At 41.4% G+C, this 26919-nt stretch overlaps 1 protein-coding gene across 1 annotated transcript in view; it reads right to left on the bottom strand.

Moving 5' to 3' along the window:
* lnx2a (ligand of numb-protein X 2a) overlaps positions 1 to 26565 on the bottom strand; it is an 80423-nt gene extending 53858 nt beyond the window's left edge. The window contains exon 1 of the mRNA XM_078402394.1: positions 26431 to 26565. The gene's annotated coding sequence lies outside the window, so the exon portion shown is untranslated. The remainder of the gene's footprint in view (positions 1 to 26430) is intronic.
* Positions 26566 to 26919: the final 354 nt, after the last annotated feature.

Genomic DNA, 26919 nt, shown 5'->3' with positions numbered 1-26919 from the left:
GCCCCACACTTAGTCATCTAAACTCTTGACTTACAATACAATACAATACAATACAATATATCTTTATTGTCATTGTACCCAGGGGTACAACGAGATTGGGAATGCGCCTCCCATACGATGCACTAATTTAGGTAATTTAGACAGCAGCAACCCAACGAAACGAACAGTTGTAACAGTTTTGGACAGGGTAAAGTGCAAGTTGATCTATGCGTTGTGGCCATCCGGCTCAGCAGGACCGGTTCATAGCAGCTATGGCCCTGGGGATGAAGCTGTTCCTGAGCTGTTCCATAGTAACCACAGTTTAAGTATTATCAAGAGTACAATGTGTATCTTAATGTTTGATGTACACCCAATGCATGTACTAGCCACAATAAATGGATTAGTCTTTAAGTGACAAATCGTGATTTATGCCTCCCACTCTGTGTGAGTCATATTGCTGTTCTTTATTCTATGTTGCAGAGATTACATTAATGATATTTTTCCAGTGTGTGAGGTTCTGCAGTAGTTAGTGCAAGTCTCAGAAATGTACAGGAGGGCAAGCATCATAGCTACCCTGTGCACTGCGTCTTCAAATTGAGGTCTAAATTATCAAACACCAACAAGGATAGAACAATCATCATGAGGGACTTCGAACTACATAGTAATTGGACAAATCAAATCAGCAGTATTAGTGTGGATGACAAATTCATGGAGTGTATAACAGATATTTTTTCTAAATCAGTATGTTGAGGACTGATGAAGGATCAGACCAGTGTAACGAGAAAGGTTTCATTAAGGATTTGGTAGTCAAAGGGTCTTTAGGGAGTAGTGATCATAATCAGTTTGAATTTTCTCCATCAGAAACTATGATCTTCAATCTGAATAAAACAAGCTATCAGGCATGATGTACGAGTTGGCTGTGTCAACTGAGAAATTACATTACAAGACATGGACAACCTTTAAATAAATCATACATAGTTTACAAGTCATATACATCCCGACAATACACAAAACAATAATAGGAATAATGTCCAATTATGGCTTTCAAGTGGAGTTTACAGTATTCTATTAAAATGAATGTAATGTAGCTGACAGAGGCAGCAAGGTTGAGGAATGGGAAAAATCAGCAAAGGATAACCATGGCTGTGAGAAAAATCGGAAAGTAGAAGATAAGAGCCATAATCGAGAGAAACATTACATTATTGTAAAAGCTTCAATAGAAATGGAAAATGGAAAAGTTCACAAAGAGTTAATGTGCGTCTCTTAAAGACTAAAGCAGGGAAAATATGAAAAATAAAGAAATGAATGGGAAAATACACATATATTATGTTTCTTTACTGATCCAGATACAACATATCTCTTGGTCGCAGTGGGGACCTTCAAGTGTAAATGTGAATAATGAGTTCAAAGAAATTTAGCATTAGTATAAGAGAAATGAATGAAACTGAAAAGCAAAAAAACCCTGATGACCTGCATAAGAGTGTTCTGAAGGAAGTAATCATGGAGATAATGGTTGCATTATAGACTACTTTAAAATTTTCACACATTCCAGAATGGCTTCCACATGTTGGAGGGTAGGTATATGTGACCCCATTATTTTTTTTTAAAGGACGGAGACGAAGATGGAAACGGGGACAGAAGTATAAATCAATTAGCCTGACATCAGTAGTGGGGATAATATTGGAAACTATTCTTAAATAACAGGACACTTAGTAAATAATAGTAGGACCAGGATGATTCAAAGTGGGTTTATTAAAGGGAAATCATATTTGACAAGTCAGTAAGAGTTTTTTTACTGATCACTTCACTTAGATTGCCACTGGCACATTAGATAAGGAGAAACCAGTTGGGGAGTATTTGGACGTACATAAAGTTTTCAATAAGGTGCTACAAAATAGATCATTAAACAAAATTAAGGGTCCACGGTGCAGTATTATGGTTAATATGCTGGAATCAGCTGATGACTGATGATGAATGACAAGCAGAAAACAGAGAGTAGGAATAAATGGGTCATGTTCAGCTTGGAAGTCATGGGATGTCACAGAGACTGGTGTTGGAGGTCCATCTGTTCAAAATCTGCATCAATAACTTGGATGAAATCAAATATTATATATGCACGTTCGCTGTGTGTTTGGGCCATGGTGCAGACACAAAGAAAGTTCTGATACAGATGGACGTTTAGTAAATAAACATGTGCATAGTAGATGGAATGTAATGTGGAAAAATGTAAGGCTAAAAGAATGCGGGTGTATTTGTACCTAAATCACTAAAAGTTAACATGCATCCTCAAAATAAGATGTAGGCCTTTCAAAACCAGGATGAATAGAGCCTTTTGCTCATGGGAACAATGTATAGAAAATGTGCCAATCTCAGAGGCCTCTTTCTTTTTTAGTTATCTGTTATCATCTTAGATTGCAAAAGAGGTGATGACAGTTAAAAGCAAATGCTCACAGAGGTGGAAATGTTGGGATCTACCCAGCCTCCATTTTTCTGACACTGCTAATAATATCGACCAATATTTGGCTTTTAGCAAAGTGCTTTAAAAAACTTCTGTAAAAAGATATGATGATGGATTAATTATTAATTATTCCCCAGTCTCTCTGTGAAAGAGACAGGCTGCTGTGCTTTTGCACCAATTGTTTTCCATTCCTGATCAACAGGGATTTTTAAACAGTCGTATAGTTATAATATTTTATATAATCCATCTATTTTATATCAACAAAATAACAAGAAATAATCTAATGGAATGTATTAAATAATCTGACAATTGGGACCTAGCTAAATTGCAGGAACAACTCAAATAATAATGGTTGAGATGCGGAAAAGAAAAATTGCGTCCTTACTTTCATTAATTGTGACGATTGGAAACGGGGAAAGGGTGAATAGCTTAAACCACTTTAATATTTTTTAGATAGACACAAAAAGCTGGAGTAACTCAGCAGGACAGGCAGCAAGCATCTCTGGAGAGAAGGAATGGGTGAGGTTAAGGGTCAAGACCCTTCTTCAGACTGGTTAGGGATTAGGGAAACGAGAGATATTGACAATGATGTAGAGAGATAAAGACAAATATTTTTTAGACTTTTTAAAAAAACAATTCAATCATGCTTATGGAGCCCTTTATCTGAGTAAACATTTTTTTCCCCACTACAATTAATCCACTGGTAACAAAAGGGTTCTATTCCTGGGAACTGTTCGTAACCTGGATTTTTTGTAAGTCGGAAGTGAACAAAAACAATAAATGGGAGAAGATCACAGAAACAGCTGTGATGTGAGAGCGAGCAGGCACAGGATGAGTAGCCAGCCTCATTGTCTCAAAAGGTGAGCGAGTCAGCTCAGCGCACCCAGCTCTGCTTGGCTCGAGCCAGCTCTGATTGTTGTGGCCTGTGGGCTGAGGGTGGTGAGAATGCAGCGGGAACGCCACGTTCCCACTTGGCGTAAGATGCATGTAGTCCCATAGCAAGCGGCAAATCCATCCCCATCCATCCCGCTGGTCTCCCAAATGCCCAGGAAATACTTCCCAATTAATCAAAAATACTTACCGACATGTTCTGCCCCATACAGATCTCTGCACAGTTGGCACAGCAGTTCAAACCACTAATGCACCGTGGCAGCATATAGCTACAGTCAGTTGAACTGGCTAATTCTAAAATCTCAGACTCGCCAATGAAGAAACTGCAATAAATTTAGGGAAGCTTAATTTGTTTCAAAAAATTGTTGAGAAATCTTATAAGGTTGAAATTTCACAAGTCAGAACTCACCTGAGGATAGGCTATACTCATGTTGTGGGGCATTGCAGGCTCATGGCTACAATCAAGGAATATGATTTGTTTCATTTGCAGGGTTTGCTGATGAAACAGAGGAGTCTGGCAATGGATGGTTGCATGAGAAACCTCTGGTTCAGCCAAAATGGAGGCCACACACACCCAAAGCACAAATGGTTCAGTGAATCTGATCCACTGAAGTATAAGCATTATATTGTAGATTTTTGCGCTAACAGTTTGAAGAGCTTTAGACAGAATGCATTTCCCTCCCACTACTTTTTTTAGAAGGGGGACAAAAACTGCTTCACAAACATATCTAAATTTTTAAGCAGTATAGATGAATCACGAGACACAAGCATGGTCACATCAAGTTATATTATGGCTTTGTTGCTCTGTCAAATGGTTCATTTCCAGAAAAGTCAATTTTGACCCTCTATTTTCAGCGCTGGCAGTCATCACATCTGGCTAACTATACAGATGATAATATGGTGCACCTTAAATGATTTCTAATTTCAAACATTGCTTTAACTGACATTATTTTCACACTAAAAATCAACTTGTAAAAGTAGAATTGTGCAAATACTTCAGGGACCAAATGATAATTTTATAGTTTAGGAGTCCATTTGGTACACTAGTATACGGATCTCTGCTGAATCTCAATAAATTATTACCAATTAAATTGCCCCCTTCTTCTTAGACGCTCTTTCTTTCCTCCCACATACCTTTACAAAGCAATACCTAATTTCCCAATTTCTTTTTTGTTTACCCAGGCTAGTTATATTTTCATTTCATAAGTATTGGCTTTTCCCAGTCAAAAATCTTATCAATGATTTAATTTTTTTGGTTGCATGCATAATTACCTTTTATTTTCCATTTTTTGGATGTTCCCCTAATAATTTTCTCTTGCCCACTTGTAATTTTATTCCTGTAGCAGCTATACAGTTTAGTGCACTAATTAATAATATAAACCTTATTTGACAATAGTTTCAAATCTTTACTCCCTCTTAACATTACAATGATTAGGATTACAGTACAGCATAAAATGTATATATTTATAAACATTCAAATGTCAAGCTTAATGATAGATAATGCGATATTTTAATGTACTGCATCGAAGTTAAAGGGTACAGGTTCTCTCCATTAATTGTCAAATGCGAAGCAATATGGTCCCTATGACTGTTCTACTGGGAAGTATCCAATAATGATTTTTTTTAAATGGTGCAACACTTTTGCCTTAATTGCTTTGAAGCAACTGAAAAGGTAATTTACAAACTAGCATTGGCAGCATAGATCTGAGGTATGATATTAAAATCACATGAAAAGGGTAGAAGAGATAAATGCGCTGAACATTAACTTCACAAAATAATAGGAGTGATGGGGAAATGGGGTGGTGCATGGGATACCAACAGATGACAGACCAAGGATTACCTGTATCCCATTTGTCAGAGCTACTTTATAGCAGCAATGCTATGAACGCATTCAGGCAAATATTCTACAAAGATTTGCAACAATTTGGCCAGCAGTTTAACCCAAGATTGAGTTCTAAGTCTGCTACTTCGCAGATTGCTGGGTGTGGACCTCTGTGCTGTGCATATGGATTCCTCACGGAATTTAATGAGGCAGAGTGAAGTTCCCAGAGACAGGTCAGGAAATCTAGTCATTGAATTCACGCCAGATTAACTGAGCAGGAGAACGAGTTCAATGAAATTGGCAGGAGAAGTGGCAGTCAGGTGAAAGGCAAAGAAAGGAATTTATTTGATTTCATTGAGTTGGATTATCTTTTTAATTATTGTAAGCAAGTGTGCAAGTTTACTTTTTATTTTAAAAGCAATTTAAAATTACGTTTTGATTTTTTAAGCATTATTTTCACGTTTTGACAGATTTATTAGAGATTATGAATGTTCAGGAATGCCAGACATTTATCTTCACTTCTCTCCTTTTCTCTCACCTTTTTGTCTCCATTTCATCTCTAGCTTTGTTGTTTACTCCACCCATCTGCCAAGCAATCCCACCTCACCTGTCACCTCCTATCATTTACCAAGCTTTGTCCTGCCTCCACCTCTCTTTTCCAGCTTTCTCCCCCCACTATAATCAGTCTGAAGAAAGGTGCCCACACCAAAGGTCACCTATCCATTCCCTCCACAGATGTTGCCTGACCCACTGAGTTACTTCAGTACTTTGTGTTTTGCTAAGATTCCAGAATCTGCAATTCTTTGGATTTCTACAGATGTTTACATCCAGTTTAAACTGAAAGTTTAATCATAGGCCATCTGGGGAAGGGGTAGGGTGCAGTGCAATTCACTGTGTTCAATACCATTCTTATCTCTATAGCCTGCTACTTGTGTCAGGAGGATATTGCAATGCTCTTCAATTTGTAGTGTGCTGGAAACCACGACAGCAGTGAAAAACTGAGCTCTGGACCATGCTCTAAGTAGCTGTGTGGACTGTAGAGATGACAGGTGATTTTGAAGTATTATAGAGTCATACAGTCATAGAGTAATACAGTGTGGAAACCAGGCCCTTCGGCCCAACTTACCCACACCGGCCAACAGGTCCCAGCTACACTCGTCTCACCTGCCTGCGCTTGGTCCATATCCCTCCAAACTTGTCCTATCCATGTACCTGTCTAACTGTTTCTTAAACATTGGGATAGTCCCAGCTTCAACTACCCCCCTCTGGCTGTTTGTTCCATACTGCCACCACCCTTTGAGTGAATAAGTTACCCCTCAGATTCCTATAAAATCTTTCCCCCTTCACCTTGAACGTATATCCTCTGGTCCTCGATTCCCCTACTCTGGGCAAGAGATTCTGTGCATCTACCTGATTTATTCCTCTCGTGATTTTATACACCTCTATAAGATCACCCCTCATCCTCCTGCGCTCCAAGGAATAGAGACCCAGCCTAAGCAACCTCTCGCTATAGCTCAGACCCTCTAGTCCTGGCAACATCCTCGTAAATTTTCTCTGAACCCTTTCAAGCTTGACAATATCTTTCCTATTACATGGTGCCCAGAACTGAACACAATACTCTAAATGCGGTCTCACCAATGTCGTATACAACTGCAACATGACCTCCTAACTTCTATACTTAATACTCTGACTGATGAAAGCCAATGAGCTAAAAATCTTTTTGACCATCTTATCTACCTGCGAATCGGCCTTCAAGGAACCATGCAGCTGCGCTCCTACATCCCTCTGCTCTACAACATTCCCCAGAGGCCAACCATTCACTGTGTAGGTCCGGCCCTTGTTAGACATCCCAAACACCTCAACGATGACATATTAGATGATCTTCCTCATTTTTCTGGGTTTTCTGAGCAATGAAATAGAGTGGCTATGATAAGAGAGTCAATAGTGTTTAATTGTCATGTGTACTGACAAAGGAACAAGGAGTCTTACTTGCATCAGCAGAATAGGTTTATAAACACAATACACAGATATTATCCAATAAACAACAATTCAATAAATCTATAACCCCAATACAAGTAACAAACCATACAAGTAATAAAACAAAAACCCAAAGTCTTTGGTGCATCCAAAGACAGTCCATAATTCACAGTTGAGGTTAGCATTGTGTAGTGTTCAAGAGCCTAATGGATGTTTGAAAGCAGCTATTCTTGAACCTGGTGGTCACAGTTTACAAACCTTGGGAGGGTGGTAGGAGTGAAATGAAAGTGTGGCCATGGCTTTGGGGGTCTTTGGTGGTACTGGCTGCCTTTTTGAGGCAGAGCCTCCAGCAGATCCCTTTGATGGTGGGGAGGTCAGTACGTGCGAGGGATCGGATTGTATCTCCCACTCTCTGTCATCTCCTTTGCTCCTGGACATTCGAGTTTCCAAACCAGGCCATAATGCAACAAGGCAATATGCTTTCTACCATATACCTGTAGATGTTCAAGAGAGTATTTGCCGACATACTAAATCTCCTCAATCTCTTAAGGAAATAGAGGCATTGATGAGCTTTCTTTATGATTGCACCAATAAAGATCACACAATTCAATTTCAGTTCCATTATGTAAAAGAACATTACATTTTACAATGAAGTTTCATGGATTCTGAAAATAATTGCAATAACACAAGAAAAGGAAAAAAATTGACTATTGGACATGCCAAAATTAAATGGATTACTACTGAACATCATGCTGGAGACTGTAAGCTGCTGCAGACGTATAAAAATGGCTGTTATAGTGGTAAGAAGCCTGCTACAAATACCAAGAAAGCAAAACTGAAGATCACCAGGGAGATGTGCAGCAGAGGTATGGTCTCTCATGCTGAGAGTCAGTACAGCAGGAATTTACTGACCTCATAAAAATCAGGGATAAAACAATTAAGCTAATTACATTTTTAAAAGATCTGCCTTTCCTTCTGCTGGCAGCTGAATGGAATTGTAGTCATTGCATCAGATGCAACTTGGTGATGACTTGCTCGCAGGTGAGTTCCAGGGAAACATGCAGAAAAGCTACAGCCCAGAAGTCTCCATTGCCAGATAGTCTTGAAAGTGAAGGTAGGACCACTCAAGAAGGGAATTTATGCTTGGTGTCCGAGGATGTAAGCGTGGTACTTCAAGAGTACTTAGCATCTGTATTTACCAAGGAGAAGGAGTTCAGGGAGATCACTGTGAGGAATATTAACATGCAAAGACAGTTTGGGATCAAGAATTAGGTGGTTGGAGATCTTGTGAGCATTAAGTGAGATAAATCCTCAAGGGCTGATAGGATCTATCCCAGTTTGAGAGAGGCAAGAGAGGAGTTTGGAAGGGCCTTGACGATGATCTTTGCAACTTTCCTAGCCACAGGCGAGGTACCAGAAGACTAGAGAGTATCCAATGTTATATTCACAAAATGCTGGAGTAACTCAGCAGGTCAGGCAGGTCAAGAGAGAAGGAATGGGTGACGTTTCGGGTCGAGACCCTTCTTTGTTTAAGAAGGGAAATAGAGATAATCCGGGAAATTATAGTTTGGAGACACGCACGAGTAGTTGGGAAACTATTGGAGTGGTTCTTTGGGAAAGCATTCGCTCTCATTTGGAAGATAATAAGTTAATTAGGGAGAATCTATGATTTTCTCCATAGCAGGTTATGTGTTACAAACTTGATTGAGTCTTTTGAGGTGAAATATTTTTAAATAGGATGCTGATGAGATTTACACAGTGAACGGTAGGGCTCTGGGGAGCATTTAGAGCAGAGGGATCTAGGAGTACAGGTGCATGGAAAGTGGCATCACATAGGGTGGTCAAATAGGCTTTTGGCACATTGGCCTTCATTAGTCAGAGCATTGAGTTGGGAGGTCATGTTGCAGTTGTACAAGAAGTTGGCGAGGCCACATTTAGAGTATTGTGCTGTTTTGGGCACCATGTGATAGGAAAGATGTTGTCAAGTGGGAAAGCGAGCAGAGACGATTAACAAGGATGTTGCCAGGACTCAGCTTTAGTGATAGGTTGAGTAGGCTAGGAATCTATTCCCTGGAGTGCAGGAGGATTAGGGGTGATCTTATAGGGCTTTATTTGTACAAAATCATGAGAGGAATAGATTGGGTAGATGCACAGTCTCTTGCCCAGAGTAGGGGAGATAGGACATAGCTTTAAGGTGAGGGGAAAAATATTTAATAGGAACCTGAGGGGTAACTTTTTCACGCAAAGGGTGGTAGACATATGGAACAAGCTGCCAGTTGAGGCAGGGACTATTGCGATGTTTAAGAAACATTTAGTCAGGTACATGAACAGGACGGGTTTAGAGGGATACGGGCCAAATGCAGGCAGGTGGGACTCGTGCAGATGGGACATATTGGCAGGTGTGGGCAAGTTGGGCCGAAGGGCCGGTTTCCACACTATAAGACTATGACTCTCTATACCAGAAAGGTACACTACAAGCTTTTCCCTTGGAGAAACAGGATTTGTTCTCTCCTTGGAGCAGAAGGTGCTTGAGGGGAGATTTAATATAGATGCATAAGGCTATGTGGTGAGGAAGCTGAAAGTTAACATGACCTTAGCCTTCAGGGGTGTAATCAGTCCAGACATGAGAGCATGGCCAAAGGTCTTCCCACAACATTTCAAATCTCTGTGTTGGCAATCTTTGAAACCCTGAGCTTGGAAATACTTTGCCCTGAAAGGTCCAAAGGCCTTCTTCTAGTACACCCTTTGATGATAGGAATGTCTTTGCCTCCTGCTCCAAACAGCTGAAGTGCCATGAGTGACCACTTATAGACAGTGTCACCTCTAGTGCTGGAGTGGAGTGTTATTAGCTGTGATACTACTAACACTATGACTTTTTGGAAGCTCCCTTGTGGAAGGGCCATAGTTACAGTAGCTGTGAGTATCTTTCAGTTCTAGCTTACACTGAGCCATGCCTCCTCAAGGATCCCGCTGGAAACGATTCCTTAGACGGCGAATGTGGCTTTCTAGAACGTGAAATGTCACAACGGACAAACAACGACCCGCAAAGCAGCTAACAGTGGCTCCCTGTGCAAAATGCACTAGCTGCACAAGGTCTGGTACTTTGTCCACAGTACCAGCATAAACATCCTCCCCCACACAAACCGAGGACGAGGATTTGAGCCATTTAATCCCAAGCAGAGTGTTCTTTAAACCGATGGGAGAAAGCAGGCATTCCAGAGGATAGGCATTAGATGACCCTGCAAATGGAACTGAAATCAGACTGGAGACTGAAGAGATCCAGACTCTAATTATCTGGAACTCTTTCTTTTTTAAGACCAAAGTCCTGACATGGGGATCCTTTGATCCCTGGCATTTGCACATCACTGAACAAGATAATGTGGACGGGCCACGGAAATCCCCGAAATAAAGTTGGAATCATGTGATGACCTATTTAGGTTTGAGATTGTCTCTATTCAAATAGCCATTGCACGAATACCTGAGCAGAGAAATACTGGAAAAGGACTTCCCGTTAGTTACAGCATAATCTTTGGGAGATGTTAGAACAGTCTGCTGACAGTTCTCAAGCTGCTTAGTCAGGTCTCTTGATGTCAGATAAATACCCCTTTAAATGACAAATACAGAAAATACGAATAAAATGTGATTCCAATTGCAGGCTGCATCTCTGAGCTCACATTATGTCAAGAAGCCCAGAAATGGGTGCACTGCAAATAGTGGCATTGTTAAGTGTGTGCTCGATATCTGGAAAATGTCAACCATGCTTTGCTCACAACAGTGCCCGGTTCAATTTTGTCACGGTCACAATGTCATCCAGAAATGATAACTAGCGTGACCACCTTTAGGTAAAACAGCAATTAATGCCTAAAAATCTGGCACTAATTCATCCACTTCCTTGGCTTAGATCTGTAATCTGCCAGGCATCCAACAATATTGCATTTAATTGAGAGAAATGGTGAATAAATACTAATGCAGAAGATTAATTTCAGCAAAAGATGCAACATTCGAAGTATGGGGACTGCCGATTCAGTCTCTTAATTATAATTTTCATTTGTCTAATTTTGCTCCTCACAATGCAATCAATTTACACAGAATTGGCCTTTCTATCAATTGTGGCATTTGACTTTTTCATGCTAAATATAACGCTCATAAGAAACTGTTTGATTCATCAATTACCACAATAAAATAGTCACCTTTCTTACAAGCTCAACAGCTGCAACAATTTGGCAGAGAGCCAAAAAGGAAATTAGCGTTAGAAAAATTATACTCATCATTAACCAAGGAGGAATAGTGAAGGGATTAAATAATATTTCTGAGACTTGTTTCTGTGCTTCTTATTTTAATTAATGGTCCTTGATCATTGATGTGCTCACTGAATACCGCTTTGCAGGTGAGGTCCAAATCATTTATTACTGTAATTAATTTTATAATGCTTCTAAATCAGATTAGAATGGTTTCTAACATTACTATTTTTATAAAACAAATTCATGGTGCTTTGATACAGTATAAAATTACAAAAGATTCTGCAATTAAACTCTAGAATCCAATAACATTTTAGAACACTAAATAATTTTGGATTTTGCAGCATGATAATGCCTTAATGGGTTCTCTAGATTTTTGTTTGCAGTTTACAATTTTGCAAGTTAGTTGTTTTTCAATTTTAATCCAACAAAATGTCTGCAAATTAACTACATGCAGTTGCAACAGTATACAGGCTTTCACCAGCTGAAGATCTCCCAATTTATGTACAGCCTGCACATATGAATGAGCATTTGGGAGACCAGCAGGATAAATTTGATGGCTGCTGCAAAGGCTGCAGGTGACAGTTCTTGACACTTAGCTGGATTTTTGCCACATCAAACACAAGCGGAATACATTCCAGTTAACAGGTTGATGTTTATTTTGTGAATCCCATTTAGAAACATGCCATCCATGTTAAAGTTCGTTTCTTAAAACAGACAACACAAACAGTTAAAGGTAAACAAAGCAAAGCTTTAATTGTCGTCAGACGGGAGTGGAGGGATCAGTGCTAAGGGTGTATGACCATACTCAGCACTCCCCGTGCTTCCACTCAAAGATACAGCATTTTCGCAGCATTTCTATACAGAATTTGCAGCCAGGATGTTTAACACAACATTTCCTTCAAATCAATCACAAACTGTATCGAACACAATATACTTGACACCCTTGTCATAAAATATTCCACACAATGTCATTAGTCGAAGGTAAGGATCGTTATCATACCACAGAAGGTCTTTTTTACACTCTCCCACAAGTAGTCAACAGTTAACCATATCCTAATCTTAGCGAGAGCATTGTCCATCGTCTTTCCAAGACATTCTTCCCAGGCCTAACAGGATATACTAGCATTCAAGTTTTAGGAATCACATAGTTGTATCCTGCCTGGTGCAATTTTACAAACATCAGCTATTCAGGACCCAAAGTTCAGGCTCATCCTGTTCATTCATTCTACCATTTTATTATTTCTGTGGTTTCCAGGGATTGTAAGTCTCAGCTACCAGACACATCCTTATGAGCAATTAACATTCCTCCACTTTCAACAATATAGAAGCTCCACAAGAATACAAACATGTTTGCAGACAATGCCAAGCATCCTAGTTAATAGCCATTCTAATAGCCATTAACTCTTTCATTCCCTCCTTTTATCATCTCATGATAACATTAAAGTCCTCGTGAAGCACAGAGAGATCGGGTACATATAATCATAAACAATAGAACAACAATTAGCAACAGAGTCGAGCCATAATGTAAGATGGTCCCCCAGAGATTTCCAAAGAAACTAAATGGCCATGCACCCCAGGGAGCACCCTTGTCATTATAATGGTACATTTCTTCCCCGACCTTCTTGATCTTATTTACCTCTTGAGAAATGTGGGCAGCTAGGTCAGTGATGTTAGAGGATTCATCGGGGATGTAGGTACGGCACTCTTGTCCTACTACTGCACAGGTCCCTCCTTTTGCTGCTATAATGAAGTCTAATGCCATACGGTTCTGCAGTGCCACGGTACAGAGGGCTACTACCTCAGCTGTCAAAGAGGAGATGGCTTTCTGAGTATCCGCAAATGCATCAGCAGTGGCATTTGCCAACTTTTCCATTGCAGAGGCCAAGTTAATCGGTTCGCGTGAGATGCAGGTCGTGCCATAGAAGGGAAAGGCAATCATCCAGAATCATTCAGACTCTGAGATACCTTGTTTGGACCTTAATGGAGTATATATCTCAGCCAAATGCTGCACAGCTCTCATTTGAGGGACAACATATGCTAAGTAGCAGCATCCCCTCCAACTTCTCCCAGCACCGTTCAACAGTCGGGATGGTCCCATATGCCAATTTGAGGTGCAATTGCTGTTTTCCCAAAACACCCCGTTACCCTCCATGTGACAATGGCAAATGGCATTGACTAGTCACTGAGGGTGAATGGCCAATTTAAATCCTGGCATGTTCCCACTCTAGCCTCATTCATCAGGTTGTGTGAGTGGGCGGATACATGGCAGATGCAGTTTAATGTAGATAAGTGTGAGGTTATACACTTTGGAAGTAAAAATAGAAAGGCAGATTATTATCTGAATGGTGTCAAGTTAGGAGGAGGGGATGTTCAACGAGATCTGGGTGTCCTAGTGCATCAGTCACTGAAAGGAAGCATGCAGGTACAGCAGGCAGTGAAGAAAGCCAATGGAATGTTGGCCTTCATAACAAGAGGAGTTGAGTATAGGAGCAAAGAGGTCCTTCTACAGTTGTACCGGGCCCTGGTGAGACCGCACCTGGAGTACTGTGTGCAGTTTTGGTCTCCAAATTTGAGGAAGGATATTCTTGCTATTGAGGGCGTGCAGCGTAGGTTCACTAGGTTAATTCCCGGAATGGCGGGACTGTCGTATGTTGAAAGGCTGGAGCAATTAGGCTGGAGCACTGGAATTTAGAAGAATGAGGGGGGATCTTATTGAAACATATAAGATAATTAGGGGATTGGACACATTAGAGGCAGGAAACATGTTCCCAATGTTGGGGGAGTCCAGAACAAGGGGCCACAGTTTAAGAATAAGGGGTAGGCCATTTAGAACGGAGATGAGGAAGAACTTTTTCAGTCAGAGAGTGGTGAAGGTGTGGAATTCTCTGCCTCAGAAGGCAGTGGAGGCCAGTTCGTTGGATGCTTTCAAGAGAGAGCTGGATAGAGCTCTTAAGGATAGCGGAGTGAGGGGGTATGGGGAGAAGGCAGGAACGGGGTACTGATTGAGAGTGATCAGCCATGATCGCATTGAATGGCGGTGCTGGCTCGAAGGGCTGAATGGCCTACTCCTGCACCTATTGTCTATTGTCTATTATCATCTAGCGAGGTCCAAATGGTGGTGTATACTATCCTGCAAAAATAGATTTGTTTCTTACCCTCGATCCAGGGACATACACCTTTGTATTAACGGGACCTGTACGATATTGGCCTCCACTTACACAGCCACTACCCAGGATGATGTTATGAAAACAGTAAGCAGCTTGGACCTCTGTAAGATTAAAGGGAATGGGTACGAGAGGTATCCCTTCCCCACTGGTGTGGGGAACTTGGGTACACACCCAGCACTGATATTGCTGTGGAAAGCAAACTCGTAACTCAAGGACAAAAATACATTTTCCTCTCTAGTCCAACCCCTCTGGGCCAGTCCCAGGATAACAAGAAGAATCAACAATCTCATATTTTATCTTTCAATTTTCCAATACGCTTGCAATCGGTCAGGTGTATCCAGCGAGGGTTGTTTTCGACTGTAACGGCGGTTTGTGTGGTGTGTAGTACTTGGTACGGCCCTTTCCAGCGATCACCTAACTTTTTCTGATCCCAATTTCGTATCAGCACGTAGTCACCGGGCTGGACCTTTTCTCCTGTGTCGCCGTCAGGTAGCAACCTCTGGGACTCTTTTACTTGTAAGTGTAAAGCTGACAGAATACGAGTTAGTTGCTGGACATAGGTTATTATCTCATCATTCAGTGCGTGCAAATCGAGGGTTCCTTCATATGGTCTGCTAGCTCCCCAAGACGTTCTCAGGGGTTTACCATAGATAATCTCTGCGAGGGATAACTTTGTTACACTATGGGGAGATACTCGCATTTCAAACAAAGCTAAAGGTAATATCTTCAATCCACCTACTAAACAAATCCAATATCACTAAGCAATATTTATAGCAATGGCATTTCAATAAAATCAATCTGAATACATTCAAACGGTCGTGCTGGCATCGGTGTCACCCCGGAGCATACTTTAATAGGTTTGCCTGGGTTGGATTTCTGGCAAATTCTGCATTCGGAGGCTTAATTTAGGGCCTCCAGCCAAATTTTTGGATGCCACCACATTTCCTTCATCATCCTAATCATCCCCTCCTTTCCAGCATGTGTAAGGGAGTGAATATAGGTTAGAAGGGTGGGTAAGAATGCATCAGGTACACAAACTTGTCCAAGAGGGGTGAGCCAAAGTCCCGTAATGAAATCAATGGCGCATCCCTCTTGTTTCCAGAGTTGTTTCTCATGTGCAGAGGCGTCCCTCTGTAATTCCTGAACCTCCCTCATGTCTGATAAGACTGTTCTATTTACTAGTTCTGTATGTCCTGGGGGTACCAGGTTATGTAATCTACAGGCTGCATCCTTGGCTACCTGATCTGCATGGGCATTTCCCTTGGAGACGGGATCGTCTACCCCTGTATGGGCGTTACATTTTATAATGGCCAATTGTTTCGGCAGGAGAAGAGCCTTGAGGAGGTTACTGACGATTAGGGCATTCTTAATTGGTGTTCCCACAGAAGTAAGAAATCCTCGGTGTTGCCATAGCGCTCTAAAATCATGGGCTACACCGAATGCATACCTGGAGTCTATACGGATGTTGATACATTTGTCCTTGGCTAGAATGAATGCACGAGTTAGCACAAAGAGTTCAGTTTGTTGTGCTGAGAGGAGGTTTTGAAATCGTCAATACTCCGGTGGTTGTGTCTAAAATATTAATGGATTAATTATAAATGTCAGGTTAGGATTATTTTAAAGCGTAAACTTATACCTTCCCAATCGTGCCTGAGTGAGGTATTTGGTTTGGCCCGCATTCATTAATGCAGCTCCACAAGCGTGTAATCCAGGCAAGATCTGGGTGCATGGGGGGTATCCGCAAGCTACTGCATCTAACCTGACCAAAAAGTATGCCACCGGTCGTTTGATATCGCTGCCTCCGCTTTTTCCCTGTCTTTCCTATCCTCCTCTTCTTCAGATTCTGTTCCCGCACCTGCATCTTCTTGGTCTCATGCCCTTACTTCTCCCCTGGCTTCCCCTGTTGGAATTTTGGGGTATAAGGGAGCCACTAATGGTGCCTGTATTTCAATAAGGGCATTGGCACTTACTGGTGGGGCATATGGAGGAGGTCTCCTCCATGTGGGACCCTCCTCATCTTCACTAGCAAAGAGGGTTGTCATGCCAATCATAGGGTCTCCGGAGGATTTACTGGTACCAGATATTTTTGTCAACTACTAATTGTTTTGGTTCCGAGTTCTTTTTATCAATACTCCGAGCGCGCTCTTTTTTGTAGTTCTTTTTTTTTCTGCCCACGGACACTATCTGGAGCACCTTCCATTCTTTCATAGTTCCATCCTTATTTCTCAACTCAATCCCCTTCTCACATGCATTAACCATCTACCTCCTCTCTCGCATCTCCTCCCTCTTCTTTTCTGCCTCACTCTTCTGTTCTTTAATTCTTTTTATCCATTTCTTTCCTGCATCTTTTTCCCAAATTGACATTTCTGCCTTTTTAAGTTTCTCCATCCCATGTTCCTTCAACTGGCCCAGACTCATCACCCAAACATTTGGTTAACTTATAACTTAATATTCTAAAATCTTTATTATTTCTTGGATTTAAATAACACATATGTTGCACGGGCGTTCCCCCGTCACCCTTATCCAACTTATTCCCCATCTTAGCTTACAACAAATCTTTTGAGTTTGCTCTGTCCACTTGACGACTACTTTCCCAGTAGCAAAAATCTTTTAATAAACGACAAACCTTTTGAGTTTGCTATAGCCAATTGCCGACTACTTTCCCAGTAGCAAAAATCTCTTAATTAACATTAGGTCTTACCTTCGTTGTCTGTTTCTAAGGATCTCGGCTGAAACCAGGTCAACCTCCTGACGAGGGACCACAGTGTTCCCGGGAGCTTCTTTGGGAGGTCGGTCTCAAGGGGTCCGACTAGAGCTCAATTTTCTCCCCATCCGGTCCCGGTTACTCTGCAGCCTCTTACTCAATCATCTGTTGTTGGTCCCAGCGAGATCCTGCCAACTACGCCAATGTTAAAGTTCGTTTCTTAAAACAGACAACACAAACAGTTAAAGGTAAACCAAGCAAAGCTTTAATTATCGTCAAACGAGAGTGGGGGGCCCAGTGCTAAGGGTGTATGACCATACTCAGCACTCCCCGTGCTTCCACTCAAAGATACAGCATTTTTGCAGCATTTTTATACAGAATTTGCAGCCAGGATGTTTAACACAACATTTCCTTCAAATCAATCACAAACTGTATCAAACACAATATACTTGACACCCTACAGTCATAAAATGTTCCACACAATAAGTCATTAGTCGAAGGTAAGGATCCTTATCATACCACAGAAGGTCTTGTTTATACACTCCCACAAGTAGTCAACAGTTAACCACATCCTAATCTTAGCGAGAGCATTGTCCATCATCTTTCCAAGACATTCTTCCCTGGCCTAACAGGATATACTAGCATTCAAGCTTTAGGAATCACATAATTGAATCCTGCCTGGTGCAATTTTACAAACATCAGCTATTCAGGACCCAAAGTTCAGGCTCATCCTGTTCATTCATTCTACCATTTTATTATTTCTGTGGTTTCCAGGGATTGTAAGTTTCAGGATCTCATCCTTATGAGCAATTAACATTCCTGCACTTTCAACAATATAGAAGCTCCACAAACATACAAACAGGTTTGCAGACAATGGCCAAGCATCCCATCATGCAAAGTTATTAGCCATTAACTTTTTCATCCAAGCCAGTATTTATGCCTATCAACAGCATTTAAAGCTTGACTGCAGTAAAATCTTTTAAAATAATATTATTATTATTAGCCAGAGATAGGCTCAACTTCATTATTAAGAATGGCAAGACAATATTTAAAATACTTCTGCAGACTATCTCTTCCTGTGGGGCAACCCACCACTACAGGCATCCTCTGCCATATGAGAACATGGTTTGTGGACAAATTTCGACATGAACTGTTCAGATTACAAACAGTTCTCAGTCACGGAACCCTGCCATAACCTGGGGAGGAGCTGCCAATGATATGGAACTATCTGTGGTGCAGTTTCAAATTGGCCTTAAACAGAAACTACAATGGCAAGTTAAGAATTGATTTGAAATTGGTCTATCATCAAAAATGTAAATCCACGATACAAAGGCATTGGTTGCAAATGGAAAGTTATTTCACTGTTTAACCATAATATACAGTTCGATAACGTTTGCAACAAATGGAAGAATTGAATTTTTGTATATTTGTGTCTTTCTGTGAGCATTTCGCATTCATGTGTCACATGAAAAACAAGCTCCTTCTAATATTCCCAAAAAAGACAATTCAAACTCATGCCACACTGTCCACCAATGGCATTTGGAAGATTTTCTATAATCTTCATGCTCTGAACAAAACTATATCAGTACAAAATTAGGGGCAGTTCTACAGCCCAATGTAATTTTATTTAATGATAGTAAAACAGTCAATGTTCACCATCATTGGAGCAAAACAAACCTGCAGATGCAGGAAATCTGAAACAAAACAGAGAATACTAAACGCACTCAGCAGATCAAGGATCCACAGTATGAGCTTATGCAGTAATTGACACAAACAGAATGATCAATGGCCTCACATGAACTTAAATATTTTACAGTTAATTCTCATTGTAAGAATATGGGAAATGTTAAAATGTGATGAATGAGACTAGCTATGGATTATTGATGTACCATGCCACTTTTTTCTTACCCTTGGGAGAGTTGAGACTGAATAACTACTCTAGTTTAGTGAGATCTTATGGCTAAAGTCTGCTGTATGGGATCGACTGTGGTTGTGTCATGACAAAGTGTGTGGCTGGGTTATTTGAAATGCTGCACTGTTCTACTTTTTATGCACCTGCTCTGTGTACACCCTCTGTAGAGACATAAGGTGTACAATGCTTTCCTGGGGCTACTTCAAATAGTCATGGGTCAGGGATTCCCTCGAGTTGGGTGGGCTGTAATTTTATCAAGTAAATGTTGAGAATTTCTCCTTTAAATCTCTTGTATTGATAGAGCTCAATATAGAGTGCTTGTATCTTTGTTTTGGGAGTCCATTGCCAGACACGTGATGGATGTGGCAAGCCCACAAGTGGTTGAGAATGATCAGAGCTGTGGATGTTGGTTGGCCTGAGAGAGGACGCTGACATTGGTTTGCTTATCCTCTCAATTAATTTGGAGAACTTTATGGAGAAATATTGGTTGCACGTTTTCAATGTTTTGAGGTGTCTGCTGTCGGACGTTCTTTTCTCTAAGAATACGAGAGGACAGGAATCACTCTTGCTTTGTTGACCATAACCTTGGTGTTGGTTTTGAACTCTTACTCTTTGCACACTTTTATTCAGTTGCCATAGGTTGTTATGGTACTCTGAATCCATTGGTGAACTTTGTCATCCACTTCTGCTTATCCTCAGTGGAGGCTCATGAGATACAGAAAGTGCTCTACAATTTTTTGGATCTGGTCTAAATCTACCCAAATCTAACAATTTCGGGTAACCATTCCGTTTGCTCTCCTTCTCTGTCTCCCCATATATATGGCTATACCTCTGCCTCATTAGTTTCATTTTTTTGGAAACTTTATTGACAACTGTGGCCTGCGTTCCATCTGCGTTGGCTCTAATAATCCCCTCTCCCCAAAACATAAAGTGCTTTCTTACTTTAAATTATAACCATAAATTCCTAGGTGTTTTGCACTACCTTGTGATAACATTATCACGTGCTTAATCATTATGCGATTTTCACAAAGTTGCCGAATTTACAAAATAATTTTCATTAAATTTGCCATTGGAAGCTAAATCTAGTTATTTATAAAACCAATACCCTTTAACAATGTAATAACTTCTAATTATTCACAAAATGCTGGAGTAACTCAGCAGGTCAGGCAGCATCTCGGGAGAGAAGGAATGGGTGACGTTTCGGGTCGAGACCCTTCTTCAGACTGATGTCAGGGGGGCGGGACAAAGGAAGGATATAGGTGGAGACAGGAAGATAGAGGGAGATCTGGGAAGGGGGAGGGGAAGGGAGGGGCAGAGGGACTATCTAAAGTTGGAGAAGTCGACGTTCATACCACTGGGCTGCAAACTGCCCAGACGAAATATGAGGTGCTGTTCCTCCAATTTCCGGTGGGCCTCACTAACACTGGAGGAGGCCCATGACAGAAAGGTCAGACTGGGAATGGAGGGGGAGTTGAAGTGCTCGGCCACCAGGAGATCAGTTTTGTTAATGCGGACCGAGCGCAGGTGTTCAGCGAAGCGATCGCCGAGCCTGCGCTTGGTTTCGCCGATGTAAATTAGTTGACATCTAGAGCAGCGGATGCAATAGATGAGGTTGGAGGAGGTGCAGGTGAACCTTTGTCTCACCTGGAAAGACTGTTTGGGTCCTTGGATGGAGTTGAGGGGGGAGGTAAAGGGACAGGTGTTGCATCTCGTGCGGTTGCAGGGGAAAGTGCCCGGGGTTGGGGTGGTTTGGGTAGGAAGGGACGAGTGGACCAGGGAGTTACGGAGGGAACGGTCTCTGCGGAACGCAGAGAGGGGAGGGGATGGGAAGATATGGCCAGTGGTGGGGTCCCGTTGTAGGTGACGGAAATGTTGGTGGATGATATGTTGGATCTGCTGGCTGGTGGGGTGGAAGGTGAGAACGAGGGGGATTCTGTCCTTGTTGCGAGTGGGGGGAGGGGGAGCAAGAGTGGAGCTGCGGGATGTAGAAGAGACCCTAATTTTCACCAACATTTCCGTCACCTACAACGGGACCCCACCACTGGCCATATCTTCCCATCCCCTCCCCTCTCTGCGTTCCGCAGAGACCGTTCCCTCCAACCTCATCTGCGTTCCTCCAACCTCATCTATTGCATCCGCTGCTCTAGATGTCAACTCATTTACATCGGCGAAACCAAGCGCAGGCTCGGCGATCGCTTCGCTGAACACCTGCGCTCGGTCCGCATTAACAAAACTGATCTCCCGGTGGCCGAGCACTTCAACTCCCCCTCCCATTCCCAGTCTGACCTTTCTGTCATGGGCCTCCTCCAGTGCCATAGTGAGGCCCACCAGAAATTGGAGGAACAGCACCTCATATTTCGCCTGGGCAGTTTGCAGCCCAGTGGTATGAACGTCGACTTCTCCAACTTTAGATAGTCCCTCTGTCCCTCCCTTCCCCTCCCCAGATCTCCCTCTATCTTCCTGTCTCCACCTATATCCTTCCTTTGTCCCGCCCCCCTGACATCAGTCTGAAGAAGGGTCTCGACCCGAAACGTCACCCATTCCTTCTCTCCCGAGATGCTGCCTGACCTGCTGAGTTACTCCAGCATTTTGTGAATAAATCGATTTGTACCAGCATCTGCAGTTATTTTCTTATAATAACTTCTAATGACTGGTAATAACCTTCCTTATCTAGAAAGCAATAAGAGTCAAGTGTTTTATTGTCATATGTCACAGATAGAACAATGAAATTCTTACTTCCTGCAGCACAACAGAATATGTAAACATAGTACACTGTAAACAATATGAGCACGGAGAGTCATGAATAGTTTTAAATGTACTCTCACTATTAATTCAATAATTATTTCCGACCCTAAACTTCTTTTTCTACATTCAGTTCACCTTCCTTCTTAACTCATCTCCCAATCACTCAACTAGGTTGGTGGTAAATGCCCAAATGCTCTACTGCGCCATTCTGAACTTGTACATTCAACAACATTCTTAATACCAAATTTTAATTGGATTACAGAGAATATGTAGTACAAAAGTAGGCGATTCAGCACAACCTTTTCATGCCCGCATTTAAGCTTCACTCAAGCTTCCTCCAGTCTTTCTTTATTCAAATTTATTCAACTTCTCCTTATAACTAATTCCCTCTGGCAGCATTCTGGTAAATCTCTTCTGCACCCTCTCCAAAGCATCCACATCATTCCCGTTAAGGGGTGACCAGAAATGCGTTCTTTATTCCAAATGCAGCCAAACCAAAAGGTTTTAATGAAGCTGCAACATGACTTCCTAGCGAATGAAAGCAAACATATCTTTACCTCTCTATCTACTTATGTTGCTGCTTTTAGGATGCTGTGGACTTGGACCCAAAATCACTCTGTACATCATTGCAGTTAAGTCTTACCATTAACTATATACTAACCCTTTACATTTGATCTCCCAAAGAGCAAAGCCTCACACTTTCCCAGATTAAACATCTGTCATTTTTATGCCCATATCCATAAATGATCTATATCCTGCTGTATCCTTTAACAGCCTTCTTCACTGTCCACAAATCTATCAATTTTTGTGCTGTCTGAAAACTTCCTTACCAACCCAACTAAAGCCTGAAGGAAGGTCCCAACCCAAATAGTCGACTGTCCATTACTTTCCAGATACTGCCTGCATACTTTTCCTTGCACTTATTCTGCTAGTGCTCAGCTAAGGTCATAGGTTGTATCCAAAGATAATAGAGGAGCAAGATAGACCACTCCTGCGAAATCATGTATACTGAAGTGTAGTACGCAACAGAGCGGAACGTCCGCCATTTTAGGAAGCAAAGACGGCTGTCCGTTATGCCTCTCGCAGTGTAATCAGTGTTGTTGGGGAACAGTATGTGTGATACCATAAAAATGCAGAATATATCTCATCTATCAATTCACAGATTTTTGTTATTTTTCTTTTAAAATGTTTTCTCCCTGCTTAATCTCTCTGATTTTATTATTTCTTACTGTTTCTGCCCATTTCCCTCCCACCCTTCCTCCCCAGCCCACTCTTTTGTGCAGCAACCCTTGTATTGCTCTAAGTCACACTATGCACAAATTTAACTTATTATATATCTATATTATATATATATATGAATGTGTGTTTGTGTGTGTGTGTGTGTGAGAGACAAGATAGAGATAAATAGATCTCAAAGTTCCTTCTCATGGATAAGAATCAACTTTGATTTAAAGCAATGCTCTATTTCTCTCTTTATCTTATTTTTCACATGATATACACAAACCATAAAGGCGATTCGACCTTTATGGTTTAAATATATATATATATACACACATATATATATCTCTCGTTTCTTTCTTGTGATTTCCTCTAATTATTTGTTTAGCAACCTTTTTCTCTCTCTCTCTCTCTCTCTCTCTCTCTCTCTCTCTCTCTCTCTCTCTCTCTCTCTCTATATATATATATATATATATATATATATATATATATATATATGCACACACTTCTCAGCACATGGTTCTCCCTATCATAAGCACTATTCTCTCCATTTCCAGAAATCCTAATATTGTGAATAAAATAACTACGAACACATGTCAAGATATTTTTTTATTCTTTTCATTCTATATTAGGGTAATAAAATGTAATGCATACATACCTACACTGATACAGAAGTGCTAACTATAGACATGAATAATAATACATTGCTACCATAGTTTAGTTTTGAATTTAACATATAATTGAGGGGGTCGGTGCAATATAGTGCTAACCCTCACTTTTGTGAAAAATGAGTTACATGCATTAACGCGATCCTTACCCTACAACCTGTAAAAAATTCATATTTGAATTCAACCGATAAGTTGGTCAAATAACATAGGCACCTTCTGTTTCTTTTTGTGATTTATGGATTTTTAAAATATGAATATCTCATAATGACACATTTGTGGGTTAGCAGTATATTGCTACAACCCCCTCAATTTTAAATCATTCAGAATTGAACTTCATAAACAATGATAACACTTTTTATTTCTGTCATTCATGGTAAGATTTACATCATTTTGGGTGCGCGATATACAGGGTTGCACTGTTTCGCATATCAGCTAACCAATGAAAAGATCAGGTCCTGATTTATACCAGCTCTTCACCTCCCCCCCCCCACCCCCCCCCCCACCCCCCCCACCCCCCCCCCCCACCCCCCCCCCACCCCCCCCCACCCCCCCCCCCCCACTCCCCACCCCCTGTCTGAAGAAGGGTCCAAACCTGAAACATCACCCATCCTTTTTCTCCAGAGATGCTGCCTGACTCGGTGATTTACTTCACCACTGTGTCTATTTGAATTGGATTCATGCTTCTGTGCCATATCAGGCAGCATTGGTCCTTTTAGTGGCTGCCAAGGGTTTTGAACTAATCAATTCACCAATTCAAATTTTCTTGGCTCTAAGTACAAAGTTAAATGTCTTTTCAATTATATTGTGGATACAGTAGAGTTCTATTGTTTGCAAATTCCTAATCTCTGCTTCCATGACTTTTTAAAATGTAGGACAAACAAAAAGAGATACAGCTTGTGGAGGAGAAATTAAAATTAACAGAGAAAGAAAAGAAGAACAGTTCATTAAATATGATCAATTGGCCTGATACAGACAGAGTGGATCTCTAGTACAAATATTCAATCAGTAACATCCAAAGTTTAAAGATCACGAAGCAGCAACTCTTCAAGAAATAGTTATAAATGTCAACTGTCAACATCCAAGAAGTTGAACAAAAATAGTTGTTTACAAACAGTTTATATACGAAGAAATCGCAGAGAGTTGTAAACACTGCCCAGTCTCGCACACAGAATCTGCTTCCTAAAATGGCACTGAAATGTACTCATGACCTACTATGGATTTTAGGGTTGAGTGACCTATCTTGCTCCTCTATTATCTTTGGTTGTACCCAAAAGCTCCAATTAATGACTGCATGGAAGAAACATCTCTCTTATTTAGAGTTAGAGTCATACGGCACAGAAACAGGCCCTTCAGCCCAACTTGCCTATGCCAACCTAGATGCCCCATTTGCCCCATAAGCCTTTTGTATCCATGTACCTGTCAAAATGTCTTTTAAATATTGTTTATATCAACTACCTCCTCTGGCAGCTCATTCCATATGCCCACCACCCTCTGTGTGAAAAGGTTGCCCCTAGGTTCCTGTTAATTATTTTCCTCCTTGCTTTAAACCCATGTCCTCTGTCTGGTTCTTGGTCATCCGGGTAAAAGACATTGTATTCACCTTATCTATTCCCCTCATGTCTTACACACCCCTACAAGATCACCCCGCATCATTCTGCACTCCAAGGAATATTGTCCTGGCCTGCCCAACCTCTACCTCTAAGAGACAGAAGGTGTGAGACAAAATAATTGAAGAGTTGTGAATTGTCAAGCTAGAAAAAATAATTAGGTGGAAGGGGAGGAGAGAACTAGGTGAGAGTCCAGGGGGGGTGTCAGGGGAGAGAGGGAGGTGGGGGAGCAGGAAAGGGGAGGAGTTGGGGAAAATTGATAGTTACCTAAAATTGGAGAATTCGATGTTCATACCGTTGGGTTGTATAGTCTAACCAGGTTATCTTTGTCCCACCCCCACCTCTCTTTTCCAGCGTTCTCCCTCCTCTACAATCAACCTGTTGATTGGGTTGTCTGTCCATTCCCTCCACAGATGCTGCCTGACCAGCTGTTCCCCCAACCCTGTGTTTTGCTCAAGATTCCAGCATCTGCAGTTCCTTGTGTCTCCAAAATACCATTGAATCTCGGCTAACGGATTTAATTTCCAGGACACCAAATATTCCTGAATGTTCGCCAAGTTTGGCGTGATTGTATTTATGTATAGCATAATCTGATTTGATTTGGATAGCAAAGCTTTTCACTGTACATCAGTACACGTGACAATAATAAACATGAACCTAAACATGTCCAGCCGCATGATGTCAAATATTAAAACAGCCACTGAAGAATCCCTGAAGAATTGAGCAAAAGGAGTTCTCTTCACATGCCATTAAATCAACCTCGACTCCACGGACTCTAACAAGTACACATTGCATGGCGTTTTAAATCTCGACCCCGCTTCATCCGATCGCTGTTCGCGGGAGGAGGAGCATTTCTCCGAGCGGGGTAATTCCACAATAAAACAGCAAGAAGTGGGTTGGGAGGAGGGAGCGGCGAGTGAAATACAAGACTCTTCGCTTTTTCTTTCGCACGCTTTCTCTCCCATGGGTTCTGCTGTCAAGATGCAACTAACGGCAAATTAAATATGAGGCAATCTTTCCTTTAAAGAATACATACTTTACCTTCTGTTAATGTAAATTGCATCGGCGGACGATTTCACTTCAAATTCTTACCTACAAAAATGCAAGGAACTAAATATCTCACGAAGACTGAACAGTTATTGTCGAGAACTTCGATTCAATCCTTTAAGATTACCAGTCAGGCTAACTTGCTGGCTTTGAGGCGCTCCCGCCGCAGATTGACAGGAGACGCATCCAATGGTAACTCGATGGACCCTCGCAGACCCGCCCACTAAATGACGATAAGGAGAGAACATCAAATCATCGAGCAGAACGGCAGGCGTTGCATCCGCCTCCTCCAACAAGTTAGGGTGAATTTGGCGTGAGGGAATCTTTCTGTCTTCATACGTCGCCTGTATGAATGAAAGAGGGAGATTCAGGGGCGGGGAAGGAGAGGGAATATTTCCCCATGAGGCAAAAGCTCCTTCCCGCTCTTACAACAGGAGGTGTTTGGATGATTGCGCGTTTTATTTGTGATCAGGCAGGGGAGAT

The sequence above is a fragment of the Rhinoraja longicauda genome, chromosome 7, assembly GCF_053455715.1.
Source record: "Rhinoraja longicauda isolate Sanriku21f chromosome 7, sRhiLon1.1, whole genome shotgun sequence".
Classification (NCBI taxonomy): Eukaryota; Metazoa; Chordata; class Chondrichthyes; order Rajiformes; family Arhynchobatidae; genus Rhinoraja; species Rhinoraja longicauda.
Note: the sequence above shows the minus strand (reverse complement) of the source record. Positions and strands in the feature narration are given on the sequence as shown.